The 17,117-nt window shown below is 42.8% G+C and overlaps 1 long non-coding RNA gene across 1 annotated transcript; it reads right to left on the bottom strand.

The window, feature by feature from the left end:
- Positions 1-2,931: 2,931 nt before the first annotated feature.
- On the bottom strand, positions 2,932-4,893 carry LOC124975347 (uncharacterized). The gene is made up of 3 exons (XR_007106890.1): positions 4,365-4,893; positions 3,635-3,783; positions 2,932-3,330 (listed from the first exon to the last, which is right to left on the bottom strand). It is a non-coding gene; the product is annotated as an uncharacterized LOC124975347 (long non-coding RNA).
- Between the last annotated feature and the right edge of the window lie 12,224 nt (positions 4,894-17,117).

Below are 17,117 nucleotides of genomic sequence, written 5' to 3'. Positions count from 1 at the left end.
TATTGTGTGCATGCATGGATAGCTATCAACAAATCCCACCATTATGCACCACTATAATGCACCAAAAAAAAAAAAGTTATGGAAAAAAAAAAAGAATGTTCTTTGGCCTTGAACTATATCTTAAATATCTTACTATAGATGACCATAGATGTACCATAGATGACCTTGAAATAAAGGGTGGGACTTTCCTGTCTGGGATAGAAGAGAGAGCGATTTGGAGGACACTGGAAGTGTTGGTTTCAAGGATTGAGTATAGTTTAACCTTTTTTTGGTTGGGGGAGGGTAAAAACTTGTTGATAATTCACACACCATACAATTCATCCATTTAAAGTATACAATTCAGCTGGTTGTGGTGGTGCACGTCTGTAATTCCAGCAGCTTGGGAGGCTGAAGCAAGAGGATCAAAAATTCAAAGCCAGCCTCGGCAAAAGTGAGGTGTTAAGCAACTCAGTGAGACCCTGACTCTAAATAAAATACAAAGTAGGGCTGGGGATGTGGCTCAGTGGTTGAGTGCCTCTGAGTTCAATCCTCAGTAACTGCACCCCCTCAAATAAAAAACTAACGTATACAATGCAAGGGTTTTTAGTACACGCATGATTGTGTGGCCATCTACAATCAACTTCAGGACATTTCATCATCCCAAAATGAAACACCCCTTACCAGTCATCTCCCAGTTGCCCCGGAAAATACTCTCCCAGTTCCAGACAACCACTAATCTGCTTTCAGTCTCTATGTATTTGGTCTGTTCTGGATTTTTCAAACAGAATCATACAACATGTGGCCCATTTCACAGTGCAATGGGTTTGCAAAGCTCATCCATGTTGCAACATGTGTCAGTGCTTTGTCCCTTTCAATTACCAAATAATACCACATAGTGTAGATGTATTACATTTTATTTATTATTTATTGCCTGATGGACATTGCACTTTTTTTTTTTTTTTTTTTTGGTGTTGCTGGGGATTGAACCCAGGGCCTTGTGCATGTAAGGAAACACTCTACCAACTGAGCTATGGCCCAACCTGGTCTTTTTTTTTTATTTTTAATTTTTTCCCCTATTCTGAACATTTTTGAACAAGGTTTTGTGTGTGTGCATGTTATTATTTCTTGTGAGAACCTACCTAGGGGTGGAGTTGCTGGGTCATCTGGTAACTTTATGTTTAATATTTTGAGGAAAGGTCAGTTTTTCAAAGCAGTGGTATCATTTTACTTTTCCATCAGTGAAGTACGAGAGTTCCCCTTTCTCCATATCCTTACCAACCTTGTTATTGTTCGAATTTTTTTCTATTATAGCCAACCTAGTAGGTACAGAGCGGTGTATTATTTTGGCTTTGGTTTACATTTCCTTGCAGTTAATGATGTTATCTTTTTGTGTGCTTATTGGCCAATTATGTACCTTCTTTGGAGAAATGGCTATTCAGATTCCATACCAGTACTGGGGAATGAACACAGGGGCTCTCTATATGACCAAGCTACACCCCTAACTCTTTTTATTTTTTTATTTGGAGACAGGGTCTTGCTAAGTTTCCCAGACTGGACTTGAACTTGTGATTATTCTGCCTCAGTCTCCCGAGTTGCTGGGGATTACAGGTATGTCCCACCATAACTGACATCATTGCATAATTTAAGGTCACAAAGATTATTCTTATGTTTTCTTCTGAGAGTTTTATAATTTTAGTCCCAACATTTGAGTCTGATCCATTTGGGGTTCATTTTGTATGGTGTGAGGTAGGGATCCAGTTCATTGTTTTGCACCTGCCTATCCAGTCATCCCAGCTCTATTCAGTTGAAAAGACTATTCTTTCTTCACTAAGTTGCTGTAGTTCTTCACTAAGTTGCTGTAGTACTCTTGTTGAAAACTGATTGAACATGTATATCTTTTATGTCTGGACTCTCAGTTTTATTCCAATAACCTATGGGTCCCTTCTTTTGCCCTTACCACACTATCTTGATTACGGTAGCTTTGTAGTTTGAAATCAAGAAGTGTGAGCCCCCCAATGCATTATACAGTACGCTTTAACTCTTGACATCAACCTTGTGAGACATGTGAATGAACAACACAATATGGGGATTTGGGATGTCCTCTCCCACTTAAGACGTCATTTCAGGGACACAGGCTCCAGGTTCTACCCATGCCTTGGAGAGATGGATTACCACCTTCTCAGCCAGCAGCTCTTCATTATAAATCAATGGAAACATTCTGCAGAGAACAATGGTCCCCTTGGGTTATTTTAAACGTCACTGTAAATCTTTCCCACCTGCTCTGCTCTCTAATTGCTGCTACTAAAGCAGAGTCATTCACAAACTGGATTATTAATGAACAGGGCAAGTGAAGGGGGACTTCAGGGGACTTGGGAAGGGCCTGTGGCCCCGGAGCAGGCATAACCAACCTATAAATTTTTCACTCCTTCAAGAAAAGTTATTGAGTTTTCTTAGCAAAGAGGAAATCACTTAAACTCAGGTGGTGACTTCGAGCCTCAAAAGAATATTGCTCACAAATAATGACCCAGAGTTCTCCAAAGGAGACTGCTACAAATTGAATTTACTGGATAGAGCCCCAGACTCCTCAAACCTAAACTTTATCTGCCACCCCACTCCCCAGCTTGTTGGCCCTGGGGTGCTTAGGGCTCCAATCTGGGTGCCCAGGAAAGTTCAGGAAACAAAGTCTTTTGTTGAAAAGAGAACCCTATTGTTCTAAGGCCTGTGTTCAGCAAGTGTGGATTCCAGAGAATGTTTTGGGTTGGGTTTTTCCCCCTTTGTTTATTAACTTTCTCTCCTCTTCCTGGGGGGAGGAGGGCTTGGTTTTCAACAGCAACTTAAAGGTAGTTAAATCCATTGTTGTGTAAAGAAAGGCAAAGGGCGCAGGGTCTTGTGCCCCAGAAGGGGCTTGGATTCAAAGACAGAAAGAAGGCACCCGTTATGTTTTGCGTGTTTATTTTATTGCGTTTGCATTTTTAGCATGAAAGCTCAGGGAAGCAGCCCAGGTCTAGATCCTGCACATCTTCAAACGGCAGACGTCAGCGGAGGTACGACCACTTCCTTCCTCCTTTGCTTCACCTCCCTTCTTTCCAGAAAGAGGAAATGATGCTAGTCCACACCACAGATCACACCCACGTGCTCCCACTTGTCTCGCTTTCCTGGCCTGGGAGACCTGTCCCCACAGACCTGTTCCTAGGGCAACACCTGGTCGCGTCCCCGGACGTCCTGGGAAGCCTGAAGGCTGACAGACTGCGCGGGGGCCCTCAAGGTAGGATACTTGAATTCTTGGCACTGGCGCTGTTCTATGTGACCGCGGGCAGGTCACTACTCCTTCTGGAGCTTCACGATGCTCATCTGTCAAATGGGAGCAAGAATGCCTTTCTCGAGTTCCTCCTTTCCATGGTGGGAGTAGGTGGGAGGAAGCGCTCTATCTCATCTCCTTTCCGTTTCCTGTTGCTCAAAAAGAGTCCCCTGGCCCCCGGGAGCCCCAGGACCCTTCTCCTAGCTCCCTTAGAAGCAGGCTGGTGTTGAGTGGGCCCACGCCACGCCCGCGACTCAGGCCCGGCTTCGGGGGAGGAGCCCAAAGGCGGCGCGGAGGCTCGCGGCGGAGCAGAGCTGGTTCTGTCGCCGCACCAGCAGCTGCGGCTTGGGGACCTACCGACTGAGCCAGGGCCGGGAGCCGCCCGGAGCAGGGCTCAGGAGAACCGGTGAGTTCCCCTGCGGCGCCGCCTTCCTCCCTGCGCTCTGCGGCTTGACAGGGCGAGGGACAAGAATCCGGGCGGGGAGGCGGTCTCGGCTTCTGATAACCTGGTTGGGGGCGAAGGACTTAAGATAATTTGGCGGGGGGCACTAGAAAAGCGGGTACCAAGCTCAGGGCTGGGGATGGAGTGGGGGCGTCCTCCCGCGTCTCGAGCTCCCATGACTAGGCTGGGTGAGGAGTGCACAGGCAGGTTGTTTGCTGGGCTGTAGGGGCGTGATCTTGGGGAGGAGAGGGGGTCTTCAGAGGGTTCTGACTGTTGGGCCGCTGTCTGCCGGGGTCGCAGTGCCCGGCGGTGGAAGCCACAGAGCACTAAACACTACCGGCGCCAGTCTCCGGACTGGGCATGGGGGCGCCGCCCCCTCGCGTGGCGGCGCCTGGTCCCCGCAGGTAGCGGCAGGGCACTGGGAGCGCTCCTGTCCGGGCGGGAAAGGTCCCCAGGGCTTGTACCCGGGCGAGCAGACCTGCCCCGCCGCGGGATCCCCGGTGTCCGCCGGCCAGGGGAGACCCCTGCGTTGTAGTTCCCTGGGAGGCGTGAGCCGGGCCTCTCCCCAGGGCCGACGTGCCTCTCCCCAGGGCCGCTATGTGTTGGATGCCGGGTCCCTGGCGCCAGGAGCGCTCTTTTCCTTACCGCCGAGTCCCGCGCGTCGGTTCCGGCAGGGAGTAGCGCTCCGGAACGCCTAGGATGGGCAGACAACGTCCAGTCCTCTCTAAAGAGAGGTCGTGCAGAGGGGTCTCCCCCAACGTCACCTGGCGAACCCAGATCGCCCCGGGTGGGGAGCCAGGAGGGGGCGGCGCTCGCTATCCACCTCCTTTCCTGTTACAAACTCCCTTCCTCTGCTTTCCCCTATCGGGTGGGGCCTCTGGCCTCACTGGAAATGCTGTTGATGCAGCTCCCAACCCCAGGCGGAAAATTGAGCCTAGGCGAGCTGTGAATCTGGCCCTCCCGGGAGCCCAGCTGCGCCCGGCCACCACGCGCCAGACCCAGGACCCAGCGCTGCCTGAAATCACGAGAGTGGAGGGAGAGAGATGCGGCTGCATAAGCGCTTCTCAGAACCAAAACTGGAGCTGCTTGCGCGCCCATGTGATTAGATTCCACATAATGGGCCCCTGTTCTCACTGTCAGAAGCGCCCACCAGTTCCCTGCGGCCCGGAGCACCAGGTGCTGCTTCTGAATCGCCCTCTGTAGAGGACCCGGAGCCCCGATGTATCAGGCGCCCTTTCCCGCCGGGATCTCTGGCATAGGCCTGCAGTTAGCCGCCTCGGCCCGCGGGGCCTGTGCGCCCTGCCATTTCCTGCGGCTGGGGAAGCACCATAGAAAACCTTCCAACGGAAAGGTCTCCTTCCAGGCTGCTAACAAAGCTTCTCAGCTCAGTCCGCGACCAGCTGTCTGCCCGAGGGCAAGGCACTTGGCCTCCTGAGCCCTAGAGGTCTCTATGAAACGGGGCTACCCAGGCCGTGGGGATGAGGAGTGCCAGGCCTGCAAAGCGCTTGGTGCAGTGGAGCATGGGAGGGTGAGCCCTCCTAGGCAAACGCCTGCGCCTTCAATACTGGTTAGAGCTGGGCGTATCTCTTAGGTGCCTAAGTGGAGCCCTGGTGGGTGGTTCTGCAGGGACTGGGGGAGTTTCTACATCTTCCTCCCTAGTTCTGTCACAGAGAGCCAGCTAGCAGGAGGCGGTGGGGGTCGGCTAATCCTTCCAGAGTGCTGCCTGCTCATGGGGCCTTTCCCACACAAATCCCCCATCCCCTTCTCTCCCACCTGTCACCCAAATCCCATGTTTTCCACCCCAGTCCCTAAGAAACTTCAGGCAAGGTCACTCTGGACCTTCAAGTTTTGGGGTCTGAACAACAGGGTCTCCCCAGCTCTTCCTGGCCCCAGCTCTTCCCAGTCTCTGGGATGTCTTCTTTAGATCCTGTCTCAAAATAAAAAATAAAAAGAACTGGGGAGGTAACGCAGTGGTAAAGTACCCCCAGGTTACATCTCTAGTACCAAAAAAAAACAACCAAAAAAACAAAACTCACCTAGGACTGGGAATTCAGAAGTAGCTGGGTGGTAGAGCTCTTGCCTAGCAGGTACAAAGCCCTGGGTTCAATCCCTAGCACCACCAAAAAGAAAAAGGAAAGAAAGGCAAGAGAGAGGAAGGGGGTCAGGAGGCAGTGACTTGCCCAACTCAAAGAAAGAATATGGCAATTTAAGAGTCTTTGAATGTTCTTTTGATTAACTACTCAAAGAGAAATATAGCAATAAAGGAATCATTTACTTGCCGCTCTAATAACATTTCACCAGTGGAGATCAATAACGTTATTGCTGCATTGGCACTATTAGTACCAGCAAATAAATACCACATACAAAATTATACTTTACCTAATTAGAATGTGAAAAATTGGTGTTCTGAAAGACACAGTTAAAAGAATTCCAATGTATATCCAATAGAGCTAAAACATCAATAAGCACCTCAAATAATAATAGCAGCAAAACTTTTCTTCTTTTTCTTCTTCTTTTCTCTGGTGGTAAGAATTCAACCCAGGGCCTTAGCATACTAAGCAAGTGCTCAACCACTAAGCTACACCTCCAGCCCCAAATCTTATTTTCTTATACAGTCCCAGAAATACAAGCAGAAAGAACTAAAAGTTCTGAAGTACAACCTAACCAAAGATAGAAATCACCCCAAAAACATCTTTCCATTATGAAGTTCACTAAGGAAATCCTTTTTAAAAATTTACTAGTGAGGGGCTAGGGCTGTAGCTCAGTGGCAGAGCATTTGCCTAGCATGTATGAGGCACTGTATTGATCCTTAGCACCACATTAAAAAAAAAAGCAAATAAAATAAAAGCATTCTGTCCATGTACAAGTACAATTTTTTTTTAATTTACTAGTGAAATTCCACTTACATTTTTCTATAAATCTGCACCACTTTAAGTAGCAATAAATGAATGATTCTCCACCAAGATCCTAAAAACACTGAACAACATTGGTGAAACTCAGCATTTAGACAAGAAAAGTTTTTAAAGAACAAATATAACTAACACGAACTAAAATTATGTACAGCTGGCTGGGGGGCTTAACTCAATAGTAGAGCACTTGCCTGGTGTGTATTAGATCCTTGCTTGATCCCCAGCATGGCAAAATATGTAGGTATGTGTGTATCTATGTATATGTATGTATATATACATACATAGATACACACACACATATATACAGACTAACATCTACATCATTTTAAAAACCATTTTACCATGTTTCATGGAACTCCATATTTGCTGTCTGATTAAATTTATTAAAGTAGAAATCAAGTACTACAAAGCAATATAAGACACTCAATGCCTTATTATTTACTATATTTTATTTGTAGTGGGAAGAGTGTTAGCACACAGTTTATTAGTAATAAGGCACAGGGGGAAAGAGCACAGATGGAAACTGTTCAAAAGCATTTCTTAGAGTTTTTGCTTTGTTTTGTTTGATTTTGCCATACATGGGCATTCTACCACTAAGCCAAATCCCTAGGCCTATTATATTTTGGGACAGGGTCTCCTTACATTGCTTGGGCTGGCCTTTAACTTTTATCCTCCAGACTCATCCTCCTGAGTTGCTGGGAGTATAGGCCACCAGGCCCCACTTCTTGGATTTTGAAGAGCAATAGACGTTGCTACACTTGAAGCTTCTATTTTAGCTGTATGTGCCATATAATACATGACCCAGCAAGGTTACTTTACATTTTAACGTTTTAGACTGCAAGATGAGAAAGATGCTACTATCACAAAAGCTCTGCAAGCCCACTCACACTCCTAGGCTGAGAGGGACTGGGATGAGGCCAGTACAAAGTTGAGAAAGCAAGGTTCAAAGAAATGTCACTAGCTGAGTGCTCTGGAGTGCCCCAAGCATCTGGCTGTGGATTCAGAGACCAGTTTCAGCAGCAGGTTATAATCAGAGACTCTGGAAAACTTTTAGAGATTGGCCTTGTGGCCTAGAGGCAACTAATAAGTTCAAAGTAACTGAGCAACAAGGAACAGAACCCAGGGAGGGACAAGCCATTACCAATTCTAGGTACTTAACTGAAATTGTGTATTTTTCCAAACAGGTCAGAATTATAATTTCTACACATTAGTTTGGGATATTGAAGAGGAGAGGGGCAGGTAGTAGGGAAAAGGAGTCTTCCACAGTTATTCTTGAGCACACTTACACTTATTTTAATAAGACAGTACCCACCGTGATAAGATGTCAGCTATTATAAACCGTATGGAAGAGTGGCTGGTAAATTACTTTGGGTCTCCCTAATTTGCTGAGGCTGGCTTTGAACTTGTGATCCTCATGCCTCCTGAGTTGCTGCTATTACAGGTGTGCACCACTGCACCCACGTAGGTGAGTTTTTTAAAATAAATTTTCAGATTCATTTTCAATATATAGTTTTTTAAAATTGATCAACAGATACAATGCCACCTCTAACAAAATTCCAACTACCTTTTTAACAAAAATTGACACTCATCTGAAAATTCAAATGGACATTTAAAGGAAACAAAATAATCTTAAATAAGGACAAACTTAAGACAACCCACACTTACCTCAAAGCTACAACAATGAATTTATGTGGTACTGGCACTGAGGACAGACACATAGATCAATGTAGTATAACTGAGTACAGAAGCCAGCCCACACATCCACAGTCAGTTGATTTTAAACAAAAATGCCAAGACACATCACTGGGTGAAAGAGTAGTGAATAGTCTTTTTAGCAAATGGTGCTGAGACAATTGGATATCCATAAGCAAAAGAACAAAGCTGGACTCCCACATTTCACTCATATAAAAAACTAATTCAAAATGGATCAAAGAGCTAGATGTAAGAGCTAAAACTCTTAGAACAAAATATAGTTACAAATCTTCAAGACCTTAGACTAAGCAATGGCTTCTTACCTATAATACCCAAATGCATAAATGGAAAAAATACTAGATATGTTGGACTTAATACTAAAATGACATGATCAATAAAGCAAGGAAACCAAGTATGGTGGCACACACCTGTAATACCAGTAACTCAGGAGGCTGAGGCAGGAGAATCACAAATTTAGGGCCAGCCTGGTCAACTTAGTGAAACCCTGCCTCAAAATAAAAATTTTTAAAAAGGGAGTACTGAAGGCTGGGGGTGTAGCTCGGTGGTGGAGGGCTTGCCTAGCATGTGTGAGGCACTAGGTTTGATTCTCAGCCCTACATATAAGTAAATAAAACGAAGGTCCATCAACAACCAAAAAATATTAAAGAGAGAGAGAGAGAGAGAGAGAGAGAGAGAGAGAGAGAGAGAGAGAGAGAGAGAGAGAATACTGAGAGGTAGCTCACTGGTACTGCACATTTAACATGCCTAATGTCCTGAGTTCAATCCCCAGCACCACACACACAAAAGGTATGGGTCTGGGTAGGTGGTTCAGTGGTAGTGCACTTGACCAACACACACAAAGGCCCCAAATTCAATCTCCAGTTCAGGAAGAAAAAAAAAAAAGAGAGGAGGAGGAGGAGAAAAAAGGAAAGAAAACAGCAAGGAGACTGAAAAGATACAGTGGTGCAAAAGAAGCCTCCTCCGTCCCCACCATCACACCTCCACATCCCATTAAAGCTGTGTGCTACCATGTGTGGCAAATTCTAACTTCTTAAAATAAAAATATTGGCATAATAAAGTTTGAAAAAAGAAAACTACCTTCATTATAATCTTTTTTTAAAAAGATTCCAAATAAGATTCTATAACAATAATGACCAAACTTAAGAGAGACAGCTAATTCACAGGGGAGTACTATTTTATTAGTTATATAAAGACACATATACAAAGTACAGAACACATAATTAGGACACTGTCAGCAATTTCACTTGGTCTCATTTTGCAGATATACTCCTAATCAAAAATAATGTCAAATCACCTATGCAAAAATTTATCCTTTGCAAAATCATTTTTAACAGCAAAAGACTAAACTGAACCAAATATCCATCAGTTGGAAGTAAATAAATGAGCAATATACAAAAGTCATAAATAAAAATGAGGCAAGACTGAGGACACAGCTCAGTGGTAGAACACCCGTTAACATGTCTGAGGTGTGAAACCCTGGGTTTTATCCCCAACACTGAGTCAAAAAATAATAATAATTATAATGAGTCCAGATCTTCATGATCCAAGATCCATTATGGAGCTATCCCCTAACTTTATTTAAAAACCCCAACATAGGGCTGGGGTTGTGGCTCAGTGGTAGAGCACTTGCCTCACATGTGTGAGGCACTGGGTTCAATTCTCAGTGCCACACATAAATAAATGAATAAAATAAAGTCCATCAACTATTAAAAAATTTTTTTAAAAACTCAACATAGCAGCATCATAATTTACTCCATAATATACCTAAAGACAGCCTTATTGCTTTCATCAGCATAGAATGCTAAAAAAGAGAGTTTCAATTTTTAAAAGGAGGGGTTCTGATCAGTTTTCTGTAATCCTAAAAATGAAAGCACTGCTCCATCATTTGCTGCTTTTGCATAGGGAGTGTTGCCAGGGTTCAAACCCAGGGCCTTGCACATAATAGACAAGGGCTCATCCACTGAACAGTGTCCCCAGCGGGCATCCATTGCTTCTGGTTCCAGGGTATACTAAGCATTCATCCAAACTGGGTACAAATCACCCTAAGCATGGTAACATAAATTCACTGTGGCAGCTGGGCACAATGGTGCAAGCCTATAATCCTAATGACTCAACAGGCTAAGTCAGGAGGATGGCAAATTTGAGACCAGTCTCCCTTAGCAACTTAGCAAGGCTCTCAGCAACTTAGAATGACCCTTTCTCAAACAGCCAAACAAATAAACAAAAAAGGAGTTGGGAGTAGGACTGGAATGTAGCTCAGTTGTAGAGCACCTTTGGGGCTCAACCCCCCAGTACAAATAAATACTCACTCTGACAATCTATTCCCATCTACTAAGAATAGCTTTGCAGAATATTTGAAACATTCTTTGTTTACATGGGAAAAAATTCTGTTCACAGATAAACATTTTGATCATCTATTAGTTTCTGATATATATGACCACCTATTGAAAACGTCTACCTTCAAAAACTAATTGCTCTAGCCGGGTGTGGTGTCACACACCTGCAATCCCACCAGCTCAGGAAGCTGAGGCAGGAGGATTTTATGTTCAAAGCCAGCCTCAGTATCTTAGTGAGGCCCTAAGCAACTTAATGACACCCTTTCTCTAAAAAACTATATTTCAAAAGGACTTGGGGGGCTGGGATTGTAGCTCAGCACTAAAGTTTTTGCCTAGCATGTGTGAGGCACTGGGATCGATTCTCAGCACCACATTAAAAAAATGAAATAAAGGTCTATTAACAACTAAAATGAATTAAAAAAAAAAGAACTGGGAATGTTGCTTAGTGGTTAGCACCACTGGGTTCAATACCGAGAACCAAAAAAAAAAAGAAAAAAAAATTAACTGTTCTGGGTAAATTATGAACAAAAATTTTAATTACAGACTTTGAAGATATGTGGGAATGTTTTCTCAATGTTGAATAACTTATCAGAATCATAATGTATTTCCAAAATAGTATAATTCAGTTTCATAAAGAGACTAAATCCCTAGTGCTATAGTTGTTTTGTTTTGTGGGTTTTTATTGTTATTGTTCCATCATGTTTTTGGTGTTTGGCATTGAACCCAGACCTTGCTCTACCATTGAGTTACACCTCAGTTCACTACAAAATATTTTTATTCAGTGACATTTTATAGCATCTCAATAGGGGAGTGCAGAATATAATGCATTAAATAACAGGCAAAATTCCATGTGTTTATCTCTTCTGAAATTCCTTTAAATTGACAAGAGAATTAAAAACAAACAGAAACTCCAAACTACTATAAAGAGAATCCAAGAGGGCTATCAGCAGATAAATGATTTCAGGAAAATTCTGGAAGACAGATGGAAAAAGACTGAGCAGAGCAAGCCAAAGTCCATGATGAGCATTTTAATTCAACAGGAAAACACTAGAGACATTTCCACCAAGATCAGGAACAACACATATAATACTGGGAATTCAACCCAGGAGCACTCTACCACCAAGCTACATCTTCATTCCTTTCTATGTTTTATTTTGAAATAGAGTCTTGCTAAGTTGCCCAGACTGGCCTCAAAATTGCAATCCTCCTGCCTCAGCCTTCCAAACAGCTGGGACTAGAGGAGTGCATCACTGTACCCAAAGCATCAATGTTTTGTTGTTTTCAGTGTAATTTTCGGTCACCTCTTTGGTTAAATTTATTTCTAGGCATTTTATTTTATTTTACTTTTTGTAGTTATTGTAAATGAGATTGTCAGACCTAAGCATAAGAATACCCATGCTGCTGTCTGTTTCCTGATCATCATGTGAGCTGCCTTCCTCTGCCACATTCTTCTGCCATGATGTCCTGCCTCACTTTGAGCCCTGAGGAATGGAGCTGTCTGTGGACTGAGACCTCTGAAACTGGATCAATTTCTGACCCCGAAAGGTAAGGGCAGGAAGAAGGTGCCAGAGCAGCTCTGGGAGTCCCAGAGCTGCAGAAATGCCAGGGCTAGAAGGTATATGAAGCCTCCTGTCTGAAGTTGAGTGTTTCTTACTTTCCTTGTGCACTTCCCTGCACAAAATTCAGTATCAACAGAACCCAAAGATAAGAGCAACTCCACCTGGGTGCTCTGCACTTTTATGTAAGTAGCATCCCTGAGATTTTGCCTCTCTGCTCCCCATACCCCATGTGCTCACTCTCCACAACCTTCAGCTGAGAAGAGGAGGAGCTATTGGGTGGGGAGCCTGCAAGGTATGTGGTAAGGTCCCCAGCTGCTGCTGCAGGCAGGCCCGCCCCGGTCCCCTGGCCCACTTCTCCCTTCCCAGCCAGAGGCATGTGGCCATCGAGTCATCATATTTCAAATTGCCATGGACACCCAGGTATTATAGGGTTTGTAACCCATGTTGACTGTTGAAAACTCCCTCACAATGGCTCCTTGTGAAGTCAGAGCAGGAAATGACCCAACCACACCTGGGCATAACCCCCATCACTTCTGGGCCTTTTCCACTTTCATAATAAGAATAAGAAAGGACTCCAGAAGGCTTTGTACTTTAGTGTTATAGAGACTGATATTTATTTGTTGAGAAATTAAAATTTATAGGATACTTCATAAAAAAGAACACCCGTGCTTAAGTTTGATGAAAAATGGACACTCATGAAGAGGCATGATTGGACAAAAAGGAAGTACGAATGGTAATAACAGGAAGAAACTTGGTGAGGTCTCGCCGGATTCTCTTGGCCTCTCTGTGTAGTCCTCCCCCCTCTACCATAGAACAGGACAGTGCTCATGTGAGGGTTTTTAAGAGAAAGGGTCAGAATGACCTTTCCACTTCTATTGGTTTTTCAGTTTCCTTCAGTTTAAAATATTAGGCCAAAGTACCACATTTTGGGATAGAGTTTTCCTCAGTACATCAGAAGGAAGACTGGAAGGAAGAAAAGGGAGGGGAGGGCAAGGAGTGAAGGGAAGGAAAGGAAAGTGAGGTGAGAAGAGGGGAAGAAGCAGGGAGGGAGGGAGGAAGGAAAGACAATCATGATGGAGAAAGTGAAGGTTGGAGAGACTATTCAGCTGGTCTTGAATCACAGTGAATCACAGCACCAGGGATACCATCCAGCTTATAGACTCCTGACCTGATTATCTTTTCAACTAGTAAATTATTTTGGTGCTAAGATGTTCATTATCCTTTACTAGATGTAAATAAAGGATGCATAAAATTGTGTTTTTATCTCTGATTATCAGAAACCATGTCATATTGAGATAAGAGAGTTAACTTTAGAGCAACAGCTATTCTCTCCAGGAAAAAAAAATGGCACCTAACTTGACAGATTAAAGCCATACAATTGGTCAAAGCCTTTGTGGCAACAGTCACATTCCAACCTTCACACATATAAATGGGGCAGGCAGAGATGAAGTTCCAGAAGATACACAGGAGAGTAATGGGGGGAGTTCATGAAGGAACATTAAATATCTAGGTAACAGCTAGAGCAAAGTCACTGTGAGTTATAAGAAAATAGAATAGGCTAATAAAGGGGCCAGGAATGAAGAATTTATTCTGGATGCCCAGGGAAGAAATGTCACATTTGCCCCTATTAGCCTGGGACTTTCTCAAAGAATATTCCTTGTCTAGTCCCAATACCTGTCCCCTAGAATTCTTTGACTCTGAAATCATTTTATGAACAGAATTATAATGACCTAAAGGATAATGTGACATCAATTCTAAGGAAAATAATTCACACATGCCTGGTGGGAAGACAAAAAAGTTGTATTGGTAGTAGATCAGGAAAAAGTCAGAACAGATGGGCAGAGAAGGATACAACTACATGGGGAAGAAACTGTCCATCCACTCAGAGGATATGATTGTGTCTGAGAAATCCACCCTTCATCAAGCCTCAATCAATTAGCAGACCTAATTAACCTTGTCTCCCACCCCCACCCATCCTCACTGTCCACTGCCTGAAGATAGTTTTCTTGGATGTGAACCTGCCAAAACTATCCTTTGCCAAACTCTTCACCCTGAAAATGCATTTAGTCTAAAATCTTAGTAAGATAAACATTACCCATGGAAAAATTCCCTTATCTCATTCTATTTTCCATACATTCTTCTCATTTAGGTCCACTTCACTGTTTGTCTGTTTCAAATTAAAAATCGTTGAGTGGATCAACTATGTAATATGTTCTCTGAGCAATTCCCAGCTCAGAAACATAAGCCTTTAAGAGGGTTCATGAGGATGAAGCAGAAGATGACAATGACAGCCACCAGGATGATAGACAATGGGATTACATGAGCCTTGGAGGAGGGCTAGCTACCTCACAGAGTTTAAGGCAGCATGATGCAGGGAAAGAAGGCTGGGCTTTGGAGGAGAAGACCCAGATGAATTCTATCTCGCTCCTATCCCAGGCTAGGGTTTATTCCATGGACTGATAAGAACATTTAGATTCAATCCTAGCAGACATGAATTATCTATCAATTTAACTGTGGATGAATTTATAAACTTTACCTTGGAAAGCTTCAGAAATATTCATCCTCATTTTTTAAAAAACCAATGGTAGATGACTTAAGAGAAAAACAAAACGGCAATGAGAACAATAACCTGGAAATGATATCTTGGAGAGAAAATTCCAAGATAGCATTTATTTTTTTCCCCACCTGACGTCAAAAGGGGGTTGCAAGGGCTCACTGGGAGGCATCTCTCTAAGCAAGGTACAAAAACCATGCTCCTACTATAAAAGGTGCATTTTCCTAACAAAATTACCCAGGCAACCTCCCTATCCATGGCACATTTTCAGAAAATCAATCAAGTCCTCCCATTCAGCTGAAGTCCAAACGCATTGTCTGCCCCTTCCTCCAGAAGCTGATTTCTGCCAGGTAGAAAATTAAGTTTCCTTAAACTCCTCTTTGGGACACAATGCTGCACAGCACCACAGAACTGTTGTTCTGTGTGGGAAACCGACTTTCTGTCTCAATAAACAAGCACACACAGGCTTTTCTGGACACATAATGGAGCCTTTTTTATTTTATACAAAAATCATTCCACACTTAACACATCAATGAAACCACTTAAGCTGTACTGCATCTGAATTAAAGAGGAATTGTGTGATCAAAGGGTGTGAAAAGAACCACACAGGGCGTTCTTCAGATCCTCCACTTTTGTTACATTTGATACATAACAAACCCAATAAATATGCTTATCCCAGGAGTTAGTTTCATTATCTCATACCCTTAAGCCTGGTGAAAGTATTCCTGTATTGCCCTTCATTCCACAGTGTCCATTTTCTATGAATGATTTTGGTGAAGAATTAAAAAATATTGGTGTGTTTTGACAGGCTCTGGGTGAGTTTGGGAGATGAAGTCATTTTCTCTTCAGGTTTTGTTCCTGTTTTGCTAAATATAAATGCATATTTATAGGCATATATGTGTTCATAAGTGTATACCTATGTTCCCATAGATGAAATATGCATGTATAAACACACTACAGATACATAAACTATGTATTTCTAAAGCTACTAGTACACACACACACAAACAATAACATGGGAAATTTCTTTTTCTTACCAAGTAATTGAAAGTAAAGCAAAAAAGACAAGATAATTCTTGAATGCTTAGATTTAAATAGGTGAATAGGACATTCTATAATCCTTTTATAGCTTTTCATGCTGGGAACACAGCTTCTGTGAAGGTTACTAAGTATTTAACATTTGCTGTTATTTTTTAGTATCTTGCGTTCTCATCAGGTTTGGAAAATTCCTGAAGAATTCAGGCTTCCTCATAAGCCACATATTATAGCTACACACATGCTGAAATGTATTTTGTGAATAATAATTCAAGTACTACAAAAATGTGTTTTCTATGCAGTTTCAAACAAACATGAAATGCAAAATATACAGGCAATGAATTAAAGTTGATTGAATGCATTATTATTTAAATTTATGTAATCCAATCATTATTGGATTGAGATATATTCCTTTAGTTATTATCTATATAGCTGCAGTGAATTGTTGAACAAGAACCCCAAATTGTTTGGACAAAAATTCCCTCATTGTAGAAGTTTAAACTGGAATTAATTTATGCAAGTATAATAGGACACCAATTATGAGTCAGTCACTATTCTAGGTACAAGGAATTTAAAAATTAAAAAGGCACACCTCCTACTGTACTTATAGTCCAATAAAGGAGAGGCACTCACACCTCTCATGGGGCACCCTACAGTTGATTCCAGTGAGGAATCAACTGCTTGAGTGCAAAAAAGTTAGCGAAGATTTCTCCAGAGGAGTTTATATTTAAGCATGGTCTTTAAAAGATGGATGAGAGGATTGCAAATTTATCAGGCAGAGAATTTGGAAGAAAAACATATCAGGCAGAATGTAAATGAGCAAAGACATGCTTGAAAACATGATGAAGCATCGAGTGCTCTTAAATCAGTGCACAGTATGTATTGTTAGATGGTGGAGTTCACTGAGTACACAGAAGATTTGCATGAAGCTAGGGTGAGAGATTGTGCCATCACATTTGGACTGGGCTCTGGTAAACAAGGAGGAACCTAGTATGGTCTTCACGGAGCAGAGTAACTTGCACTGGATTTCTATTTTGTCCTAGTGAGATGTCTTTATTTGCCAACCCTTTGAATAATTACTCAGATCTGGCAATATGTATAGCTTCAAATAATTTAGCCAGTTGCATTTTTCTTTTCTGTTGTTTAGTATTACCTGTACAGGCATGCAGATGATCAACTGAAAAATTTGGTTTATATCGAGATGGTTTCAGTGTTGTGTAGATAGCCACAAACACTGAAAGAAAAAAAAAAAATTCCATGGGGGTGAAAGACCCTTTACCATGCTACCCAAA

The sequence above is a fragment of the Sciurus carolinensis genome, unplaced genomic scaffold (assembly GCF_902686445.1).
Source record: "Sciurus carolinensis unplaced genomic scaffold, mSciCar1.2, whole genome shotgun sequence".
NCBI classification, from domain to species: Eukaryota; Metazoa; Chordata; class Mammalia; order Rodentia; family Sciuridae; genus Sciurus; species Sciurus carolinensis.
Note: the sequence above shows the minus strand (reverse complement) of the source record. Positions and strands in the feature narration are given on the sequence as shown.